General features: G+C 35.7%; 1 protein-coding gene across 2 annotated transcripts in view; it reads right to left on the minus strand.

The window, feature by feature from the left end:
• The window catches only part of LOC124634421 (protein artichoke), a 125,363-nt gene that overhangs the window by 37,116 nt on the left and 75,942 nt on the right, over positions 1-12,305 (minus strand). The window contains exon 1 of one of the 2 annotated variants that reach the window (XM_047169997.1): positions 8,340-8,414. The exons of the other annotated variant lie outside the window; for it this stretch is intronic. The gene's annotated coding sequence lies outside the window, so the exon portion shown is untranslated. Of the gene's footprint in view, positions 1-8,339; positions 8,415-12,305 lie in introns of those variants that run through there. 2 annotated transcript variants of the gene reach the window in all.

Below are 12,305 nucleotides of genomic sequence, written 5' to 3' on the forward strand. Positions count from 1 at the left end.
TCCAAAGTCGACAATTTTTTTGTGCAATAACTTACGGATAGTACATAATATGTACTATCATGTTGAATATATTATGTTGTTGATGTTGTTAGTTAGAGTTAGTAAAAAAAGCTTGTTTATTCAGACACCTTATAGGTCAGAGCCAGGGCCCAGGGTGGGGCAAGTGCCCCAGCTTGCCCCAGTGTGGCTACGCCCATGTGTGTACTAGCCAACATGATTAACTATTTGAATTGATTTTATATACAAATTTATGTACACAATGTTGTATAGTGATATTTAAATATTTGTATACGGTTCTTCAAACCATACAGACATAATTGTGTTGCTGGGGAGTTTGTTCCACCACTTCTTCTTCCCAGCAAAAACACATAGGAAGTGGTGAAGGGCGGGCGTTTTGGGGGCTGTCTTTTGTATTGACGTTCGAAAAGTGCTGATTTTCAGCCTACTTTGAATAAATGACTTTTGATTTTGATTTTGATATATAACACCTACAAATGGTCCAACTGCACCAAATAAACTAAAATTATCCTGCTTCATATATTCCACATATTGACCAACAAATTGTTCTATTAACTAACTTTCTACTTAATCATTTCTCGTCCCTATTGTCAAGAACTTAAGTTTGAAAATGGATTAACATAGTAACTGTTCTTAACAATCCGTTCACTCGCCGAGCAAGTCCAGTCTAAGTTAACAATAAGTTATTTTAGTAACTAAGTTTGCTTTCAATCAAGCGTGTGTAGGTAGGACCCGTGGTATGTGAATTAGGACTAAACCGTATTTAATGTGGTATTAATAGTTCTGAGTTCAACACAGTAATGTAGACATACCCTAAGCATACACTAGACTATGTAAATTGTAGGTAAGCTCTGTGTCGTGACATTGCTAAATGTATTGGGTCAATCAATTTACGAGTATATTTCCAACTACATAAACGCGGAATTTTCTAACATTCTGATTCATTGGAAATATATAATACTTGTGTATCTAATAAAGTAGAAATATTGTTTTATTTGTTTCTACTAGAAAAAATCTTTCACTGTTGGAAAGCTATACCCGTCCCGAGTAACATTAGATATATTTTATCCGAAACAGCAGGAAAAAAGCTAGTGGCAAATAAAATCCTACAACCTACAAAAACCTTATAAAATTCCTCTACCCAAAAAATGGAACGTCGCGCTGATAGCTCGCAAAATCGATTAAAAAACACACAACTGTATATGAAAACCGCAATTTCCACGAACGAAAATACAGAAAAAACTGCTCAAAGAACAACAAATAGATACGCCAAACGATGAAAGCCATAACACGAGCGATACAAACAAAACAAAATACGAGCGTATTTCAATTTCTTCCCAAATGCACAGTTTGTGGCCACCACTGTGCATTCCTGTGACTCCTGTGAGCTGGTTAAGTAGAAGAAGGAATATTGGCTTGATAAGATTATTGTTGATTTCTGAAGAAAATTGTCGCCTTTTGTTTACGTTTGCCCTGTGAATGGAGATTACTTGCGATTTTCACTATAACCTAAGAGATAATTTTAAAATACACATATCTAAAAATATCCTCATTTACAATTTCGTATATTGGTATCTTTGTATCCGTTTCATTATGATATATACCAACTTGTTCAGGAAATTGAAATGGTACTGTTTTATATCGAAGAGATGGGTTCGAAGAGATAGTTTATAATTAGGCACGATTTCGATAACAATTTTTTTTTCAGAAGGCAAATGAAACTGTAGAAAATAATTATTATTTCTCCGAAAACGAAGAGGAAGTTTGTAGCATGTATGTACATATTTACATAATATACCGGTATTTCCCTTTCAAGCGCGAATCTCCGTAACTAATCGGTACGATTATAGCTATAGTTAAATTTAACTGTCTTTATCTTACGTAATGACGATAACTGATATTTTTTTTTTTTTTTTTTTTTTTTTTTTTAATTAGCCTGTGCTGTCCCACTGCTGGGCAAAGGCCTCCCCCAAAGCCTTCCACTTTTCTTTATCCCTCGCTGCTTGAGGCCAGTCCGAGAGGAAGCTGTCCAAGTCTTCCCTCCAGCGTTTCCTTGGTCTCCCTCTCGGTCGCCTTCCATCCTCCGGGATCCACTTTGTGGTTATATTGGCCCACTTGTCCGGGTGCATTCGACAGATGTGACCCGCCCAATCCCACTTCAACTTCGCAGACTTATTGCCCACATCGAGTATGCCCGTCTTGGACCGGATAATGGTGTTGCGTATCCGGTCGCTTAACCGTATGTTGAGCAGGCTACGCTCCATGCTTCTTTGGCATACTTTTAGCCTGGACTTCTGAGATTCGGTCAAAGACCAAGTCTGAGCGCCGTAGGTTAGGATGGGCAGAATACACATGTCGACTAGTTTTCGCTTCAGCGATAAAGGGAGCTCACCCTTCATAAGCGACTTCATGGACCAGTAGCTCTTCCAGGCGTTTTCGATCCGTCGGTCGATTTCCTTGTCTTGCCTGTTTTCGAAGGACACTAACTGGCCCAAGTAGATGTATTCGTCGACATGTTGTATCTCTTGCCCATCTACCTCGACCCTACGTTTCGCGCTATTAGTCATTACTTTAGTCTTTGACCGGTTCATCACAAGCCCGACTTTGAGGCTGGCGGAGCTCAGCTCTTGGAGCATCTGTTGCAGCTGTTCTGCCGACGGTGCGAATAGGACAATATCATCTGCGAAGCGAAGGTTAGTGAGTATTTTACTGCCGACTCGGATACCCTGCGATATCCAGGGGTCGGCCAGTTCCTTAAAAACCTCTTCGAGTGTGCTGGTAAAAAGTTTTGGTGAGAGCGGATCACCCTGCTTGACTCCTTTATGTATCTGAAATTTGGTGCCTGATGTGTCTAATTTTATGTTGGCGGTGCTATTGCTGTATATGGCTTTCAGGAGGTCTATGTATGTTTTTTCTATGCCTTGGTCTTCTAAAGCTGAGAATATTGCTGAATGTTTTATACTGTCAAAAGCCTTTGTATAATCTACGAATGCCAAGTACAATGGTTTCTGGAACTCTATGTGTTTTTCTATAATTTGGTTAAGTGACTGGAGGTGGTCTGTTGTGGAAAAATGAGGGCGGAATCCAGCTTGTTCTGGTGGTTGATGAGAGTCTAATTGAATGTCGATGCGGTTGTGAAGGATTTTGATGAAAGCTTTGTAAATGTGCGAGACTAAACTAATGGGCCTGTAGTTGTTTATATCGGCTTTGTCTCCTTTTTTGTGAAGAAGTATGATGTTCGAGTGGCACATCATGTCTGGGATCTTGCCGGTTTTCAATATGTTATTGAATAGACTAGTGAGGTGTGGAATAAGTGTAGCTGAGCCGAGTTTTAAGGTTTCAGTAGTAATGCCATCTTCTCCAGGGCTTCTACCATAATGCATTGTCTTAAGGACTCGATGGACTTCGGACCTTGAGATAGGTGTAATGTCGTCCGAGTGGTGGTATGTAAGGTCTGTGCTTGTTTGCTGATTATCGGAATATAGGGAACTATAAAATTTTGTGCATATTTCTATGATCTTTTGTCTGCTGTGTTGTTTAGTGCCAGTTTCGTCCTTTAGACTATTGATCCAGGCTTTGCTTTTTGAAATACCTTGTTTAGCAACTCTTAAAGATTGGTGTTTCTCTAGTGCAATTTTAACTAGTTGAGTATTTTGAGTTCTGAGGTCTTTTCTAATGGCTCTTTTTACTTGTTTGTCTAGTATTCTGTGATGTTCTGATCCTATTTCGTACGTATTTCTCTGGTCTATTAGTCTATTTGTATGCATGGTAAATTTAGAATTTTTCTTTTTGTTTATTTTTATGCTGTTACAACTTTTTCTGATGCCTGAAATTATTTTCTGATATTGCTCTTCTACTTCGGTGACATTAAGATCTAGTCCTTCAAAATTATTTGCCAATGTTAAGTTAAATTGTTCGCCACAGTTTAATAGCACTTCTTTATTTAGTTTTCTAATATTCTGTGCTTTAAATATTCGTGCCCTATGAATTTTGAAATTAAATTTGAGCTTAGTACGAAGTGGTCTATGATCTGAACTATATTTTATCTTGTTGATGACACTAACGTCTGTTAATATTTGTCTATCGGATGTTAGTATGTAGTCAATTTCATTCTTTACTCGGTATAACTGATATGTTAAGTGAAATTGACTTTAACGTGGTAAAATTAGTTTGGTTTATGACATGTTTGTGTATGGTATGATGAGGGTTCGGCTGCACTTAGGTGTAGCTACTATGATGAAGGTTTTTAGAATTGACCAGTTTTTTACTTTTATCATAATACAATAGATTCACACACATTATAATTTCGCCCGTATCTTAAATGTAGATGAACAAATCAATAAACAACAATAAAATTCATTAATAAGCCATAATTCAAAAGACATTAATTTTAAAGCAACAATAATTATCACAACCCTAAAATACGCGATGGTTACAAATCTCTTTTATTAATTTCTGACGTCAGAAAACCGCATTTCATGCGTGAACAATATATGTGAAATCGATAGCCATTGACCCTGCAAACGGCAGGTGGGGTGTCTTGGACCGCTGTGGAATCTTTATATTAAGTATCTGACAAGCCTTTAATTCTTTTTTTTCAGATGACTTTTTGATTTCTACAGAATAAAGTTTTAAATGTGATAACATTGTCATTATGGAAAAATGTTAAAAAAATCTTAATGCATCGAAAAACAATATTGTCATCTATTGAAACGCACATTGTGCCATAGGCGACCAAAGGACATTGTAACTCATAGTTTCAGTTTCCTAAAAGTCGCACTTGATTAAATGAACTGTCCAACTCGAAAGCGAGCCACCACGATTAATGGAATTCGACTTGAATCCATAGACAATTAAAGCTGAAACGTTAGAAGAAAAACAAAAAGTATTTAACAATCGTCCTTGTTGCTACTTGGCAAGTTGATAACCCTGGTTCGATAATAGTGGCATTTCAATTTGTTAGATTATCGAAATCTACTAAAAAATATCGAATCTGACTTGTTTTATAATGCTATTGGTTTATTAACACTACATATATAGGTATGCCTTTTATTATTTAATGATTCAACAAATTTAACCAGACTACTGGAAATCCCTTTCGTACATCTTTTTCAATATTATGTAGCCTTGTCTTTGAACCACCTATGTTGGGGTCGGCTTCCAGTTTAACCAGATGCAGCTGAGTACCTATGTTTTACAAGGAAAGACTGCCTATCATACCTCCTCAACCGGGTTGCCCCGCAACCCAATAATTGTGTATTAATTTATTGAATACAATTGAAAGCAATTACATTCACGGATCAATCGGCCACCATTTCCAATTCGTCGCTAATTTCAAAGTCACTTTACAAAATCAATGTGTCAATGCGTTCGAGTGACAGTAACAAACGACCGCGCCACGTGACGGGTTAAACGTACAAAGTTAACTAATTAGCATCGGTCGCTTCCTCAATATAAGAGCGCACACTTCAAACTTTTAGTCGGCCGACTGTCGATCCTGTGGTTGATACATATTTATTTTTTAAAAATATTGAATCGATGTTTTTGGAACAATGGTACCAGTCTAACCAAGGGGTATTAGGCTGCCGGTAACTGGGGTTAAAGAGGTCCGATAGGCAGTCGTTCCTTGTAAAACACTGGTACTCAGCTGCATCCGGTTAGACTGGAAGCCGACCCGAACATAGTTGGGAAAAGACTCGGGAGATTCTGATGAAGAATCAAAATTTTCGGTCTGATACCGGAAAAATACCTGTTGTTGTTACGTGTGTACTTCCATTCATCTTCATACTGATTTATGAGCCCAAACCACCAATCGGCCGATTAAAAGTTTGTAATGTGCGCTCGCTCTTAATCAAATTAAATAAAGTTGAATGACGTTACGGTAAGTTAAAGGCACCACGTTCGGTTCGTCTTTAAACGTCGGTTTACATAAACGTCGGTTAATGAAACTTGGTTCAAGTTGTTTTATGACAGTTGTGTGAAGGAATGTCTTTGAGTGACCCTTGGAAATTATGAGCACTTTGATGTTTTCTTGTTGAATGATTATAATTTAAGGAGCCTGTGGTCTAACGTAGTACTTAGTATTTGTGGTTTTATCAAACATCCTAATAAATCGAGGCTAATAAAAAGCACAATACTTTTTTTACAATAACATTAAATTTATTATATTATATTTACGTGGAATTTTATAGTATTTCCAAATCATTTTACATCATAAATGCACATAACACTACAAAATTACATAAAAAACTTTTTACCAACAACGCCTACCCGGTTAATCCTTAATCTTTTCCACAAAACATTGTCCATTTTTCTCGTTTAGGTGACGTTTTTTACTGTAAAATATTTCACTTTGTCCCAGCTATGCGTGGAAAGGCTTTCATAGTTGCGGTGAACCGCGGCCAAAACCTTATAAAGGGAAATGTGTTGTAAACTGCTTTGTCCTTTGTATATATGGGACAGGCGGTTTGTATACATTGTGAATAGGATTTAAGAAATATAAGGATGTATGTATCTTGGTGTATTTTATGCATATAATGTGTAGGAGTTGTTCTCGGAATGATAAGTAGTGTTCAATTTTTAAAGTAGATCTTGTGTGAACTATGCGTAATGCATTTGAGTGTAAACAGCTAACAAACATTTGTATATCATGGTTGGTACTATAATGTATCTTATCACTTCTGGTAATTCTAAAAGCCAATAAAAGTATATAAAATAATTAAAGTAAATAATCATACAATATGTCACTATGCAGTTATATTTAAATAGGTTCTGTCTTCCGACCCATCATTTTCGTCATTTTCCATTATCTACGATTACTTACTCATAGTTTTCATTAAAAGCTAGTTCAACAAACTCACACAGAAATTGATTTGTTATTCTATTCAAAGTTTAAGTGAGATTTATTCATTCTATTTGTCGCCGAAGTCAAGAGTGCGATCGGCTATCAGAGCCCGATATCTCTCCATCGTCCTTTGGATTCCAGCTTCACCAAATTGATTGTAGGTCCTCTACTTTCTTACTACTTCGATTTTCCGATTACTCTTACGGAATCGAGACATTTTTCTTCAAAACTATTTTGTGATGAAACCGTTGTTGGCGATGACATCTTGATTTAAGATTGCAGTCTGAAGAAAGTCGTTGGAAGTTTTTGATGGGTGTCATTTGGGCTTTAATTTTTAGCTATATGTTTTGAAACTGAGAATAAAAGAAAGAGTTTTTGTATGTTTTTTGATGCCTGAAACTGCTAGTCGAATTTGTCCTCTAACAAACCACATAAACATTGGCAGCCTAATATATGAGCTTTTCAATGACTGGCCTAGGTAATTCATAAGAAACTTAATAATATAACAGACGTAGACTGACGTAGTGTTTCGGGACACCACAGACAGATTAAACCGCGGGGCAAAACCAGCAAAACTAAATGATATCAATTAAACCTAATTTCTTAGAACCAGTTTCTTTCACTAAGATTAGTTTTCACTTTAATTTAAACTTTTGATGAGTGGTTTTGGCGTAGGATTCATCACATATGAAGCTAAAGTTAGTTCGTTAATTGAAAATTTAGCGAGCGATTAATTTCAATAAAGGTCGGTTCTTTGATTGAATACTTGGATTTATTGGAGAAATTAAAATGATTAAGATTAGAAACGAATGAAAATTGAACTGGGTGTGCCCAAAAAATAGTAGAAATTACTTATTTCATCAATTTGAAGTAATTATTTTAAATCCTACTATATTTATATCAGAAATGTAAAAGTAAGTCAAATTGATTGATGAAATCGTACAAAAGTTCTTTACAGACACGACTTAAATTAATATGTAGTAGGTAAAAAATAAGAAAGAATATAGGTATCATATCATATATATATATATATATCATATCTGAAAACTATGTTAATACAACTTAGCTTTCTCATCCCTAAGTCGTACAAAAATAAACATTTTCCGTCACCCAGTCTTACTTTACACACTTATTAAGTGAAACCTCGTTAACAGAAACGGTTAAGAAGAACTTCAAGTCAAAACCGAAGTTTACGTTGCTCCTTCCAGACTTTGTTAATCACAGACCAATTATAAAATTACTATAACACTGCAGGTTGCATTAATTAATGTGAAATGCTGGAGAGAAGTTCTCATTTTAATTTTGAAACTTCTTACAAAATAAGACGGTATACCACTTAGAAATCTTTTCAGTTTTTGTCAAGCGTACTCTTTCATATAAGGCTCTGTACTATATGGCATTTCCAGCTGAGAAAAGTGTTGCTTTTATTTACCCATGCATAAAGTAGTAACTAATAATTAATAACTAGGTTACTCACATTAATAGGTGCCTTTCATCACTGATGAGAGACAAAGGGACATCACACAACGCTTCTTACGACAACCGTTTGAAACTCAACATAGTAAAATAGAGGTATCAGTTTTAGACAGGACACACACATTTGGCGATTTGGAGGAATCCAAATCGCCAAATAGCTATTTCACATCAACAATCACTAGAACTACCACTAAAGCTTCACAGTAAAGTGTAGTTGCAGTAAAATAGTCCAATCCCCATATTTCCCCAGACACAGGTTACTCGCCGTTACCGTAACTGCCAACATTGTTATGTTAGCGATATGATTTTACATAAAACCTGTTACTTTTATAGCTCCACCATTATGTTGTAAGGTACTTGTATTAAGTGCTTGTGTGTATCTTTATTGGCCTTATATGGTTTGCCTTAACTGTCTCGTTGGTATATTTGTCAAATAGAACAACTGTTGTGCCTGGGGTCTCGGGGTTCGGTGCTAGGAAATTGCTTTGTGAAAAGGCAAGTGTTTATATCCGTGCATTGGACAGCAGGTTCGAGAAACACACGAGCGTGTTTCCAGGAAAAAATCGAACACAATTATTTTTTTTATTAGATTGAAAGTTTCCAAATTACATACGTATACAGGTTTAAAAGTAAAATCCTTAGTCCTTTATTAACTGAATAATTTCTACATAACATTCGCTTACCTACATACATGTAGGTACTAAACCCAGACGGTACTGGTACTGTAAGATCATGATAATTCAGTGGTGTCTGTGGTTTCAGCTCGCCCTATCTCTATTAGTCTAGTCGACCACTTATCGCCAGTCAATATACATAAGTACAAACTTACAATTCATGTTTCAGTTTCTTCATTATTGAAAAATTGTTCAATTTTATAGCGTAAAATAGAAAATCTTTAAATATATAGTTTTAAATATAGTATTTTTTAAATAGCTTATTTAAAGTTAATACACGAAGTTATACTTTATTTAAAATACAATAAAAACAAAGTAAATCAATTCGAAGCAGCATTTTTATCGACTTATCTTCAGTAATGTTCTTATCAAGTCGGCTAAATTGCCAAACTTTAGTGAAGAAAATAGCCATTGAATTATTTTATAGTCTTATCGAAACAGTTTATATTGTCTAAGATTATATAGTTCTAAAAATATTGAATTACCTATTTATTTTACAGTTTGTTCAAAATAGGGTGTCAACCCCAAACGTGACGCTAACTTCCAAAAAAGGTTACAAACTTTGGCTTATCCAATTATTTCTTAAAATAGCCGGAGGTATATTAAAAGTTTACAAAAGAAAATCCGATATTCGGAAAGTAATATGAGAATCTAGAAATAGCAGAAGATAAAAAGTATTAGGTACCTTTAGGCAGAATATTTTCCCGAATAACAATCTTTGAGAGTGACGAACAAAATGTCAAAAGTAACTCTAAAAATAAAATTCTTCCAGTCGAAAAAAGTATTTACTTTTAACGTTATGATACTGAAAAAATGATAAAGGGAAATTAAACACATTTTCTACGGCTATGACACGTAATAACCAGGCGGTTTGTGAAAACCCTTCGTTATAACAAATAACCCAGTTTGACCCTCAGACAATTTGTTACAGCTTTAGGATTTAATCATTTACTTTGACCTCGGCTTAAAAACGACCCTAAACAATGTAAATAAACTAAATTCATTATATTTTTCCCCTTCTTAGTTCCCGGCTTAATCTATTCGTTATATTTTGCAAGTCATCCTTACGTTCTTATGGGGAAAGTAGGGTAAATGCGGATTGAACAACATATTTGCATTTTGATACAATACAGTAAGGAAAAAAAATATTCAGTAGGTTATAATACCTACACTTAAAAAAATATATAACTGTATAGTAACAGCCAATAGAACTTTCAGGGAGTTCACATGTGAATATCCAATTATGCTCAATATATATTATGTACATCTATGACAACTAATTAAGCCGTCTGTCACAGCTAACATTAATTATCTTATTAGGTACTCTATTACCCATGAACCCACATTAATTAGGAAGCCTACTTTTCCAACCGAGATCTAATTATCGACGGCAGATAGCACATAATGCCCTTATTGTTTGATATCATTTCACACAGACCCGTGGAAACATCTGTTTATAACTTTCCGTTAATTAAAGAAAATGAAACCCCTAAGTTAATTATACGAAGAGTCCATTGTTGACAGAAATATCGTTTGTTTTAATTTCCTTTCTGACACGATAGAATTATGACTTTGCAGATTCTACATGACTTGTGGGTGGCTAGCGTCGGCGGGGTCATTTACCGAGACCATTGTCTACTTGCGAACAAATAAAATAAAAGCTTTCCACGTGGAATCTGATAATCATAAATAATTCGTGGTTCGCCAAAGGGCTGCTGAAATCAAAGCCGCTCGCGGCTCGGGCCGTGTATTACAAAATAATACGTAGTACGGCGATGGAAAAATTCAGCGTTTTTTCTAAGAAACGTATTGAGTTATTTATGATCAAAAGGTTCGGATAACTAAGGACTGTAGGCCCACTTAATCTAATTTGGATTAGAAACGTGTTTTTACGCGAAATCGTATAAATCAGAAACTGTTTAACGAACTTTTGCAGAGACGAGAGAAAGACTTATGTGAGCACATTTAATCCTCGTACCACTGAAGTATTGTTACAACTCAATCAAACAATCAGTAGGTATATACAAAATATTTAAGTATATAAAAACTTACTAATAATCGCTATTTTCAATGAAAACTCATTCTCATTACATAAACCCAACACAAATATTACTCCCAAAATTCACTCTAAAGACTAAACTCCCAAAGCATGTACTTATTTCTTTGCACTAGTACATGTATTGTATCGGATCGCAATCGGCAGCGCAATATCCGCACAAGTCAGACCGCTGGTTCCGACGTAATGACACCCAGATAAGAATTCAATATCGACTGCTTTAACATCTATCCTCTGGCTGTTTGTTGCAGGTACTGTTCCTTGGGTTTGATGGTGACTTTTATCGCTACGAAATTGAACAAATCCAGCAGGTTCTAGGTAAGGAAGGTCAGGTGTAAAAATATAAAAATTGTAACTGCTTCGGTGATTTTTTCGTTCATTTCGAATAATGATTATGAATTTTGATAAGTCTTGGTAGCCTAGAGGGTGTAGCACCGACTTCTCAAGTTCGGGTTCCCTTCAAGGTGAAGTCTGAAATCACCAACTCTCAACCCTTCTCCTTGTGAGATGACGTCTGTGCCAAGCAGTGGGACTATAAAAACGCCTACAGTTGTGATTTTAACAATAACTCAGTTTCATAACATATGGGGCGAAATCTTCCTATCCTAAGATTTGTAGGCACCAATAATACACTTACCTTAATATAAGTTAGGAATTTTATACACAACATAAGAATACCTATATTAAAAACTAGCTTCTGCCAACGGTTTCACCCGCATCCCGTGGGAACCTATGCACGAACCCGGATAAAAAGTAGCCTATATAGCCTTCCTCGATAAATGGGCTATCTAACACCGAAAGAATTGTTCAAATCGGACCAGTAGTTCCTGAGATCAGCGCGTTCAAACAAACAAACTCTTCAGCTTTATAATATTAGTATAGATAAACATACTGAAGAAAATCATAAACACGTGCAGATATACATATTTAAATGCAAATCTTCCTTCATATTTACGTGACAAATTCCTTACTCGTGTCTAAGGCGCGCGAGAAATGCAAAGGGATGATTTTCTGAGGAGTGCAGAGTAACAAAACTTGTTCACAATAAAAGTTCAATATTGTCCTTAGAGTATATAAAGAGCCGGAGACGATATTGGTGTGCCTTACCCTCTGCCAAAGGTACAAAAGCACCACTTGTCTACATGACCTGTGTCATACTCCATCATCATCATATCAGCCAATTACTATTTACTGCTGAATGTAGAACTCTCCCAACGAAAAGTAGTTGAAATTTTTT

Source organism: Helicoverpa zea, chromosome 11, assembly GCF_022581195.2.
Source record: "Helicoverpa zea isolate HzStark_Cry1AcR chromosome 11, ilHelZeax1.1, whole genome shotgun sequence".
Classification (NCBI taxonomy): Eukaryota; Metazoa; Arthropoda; class Insecta; order Lepidoptera; family Noctuidae; genus Helicoverpa; species Helicoverpa zea.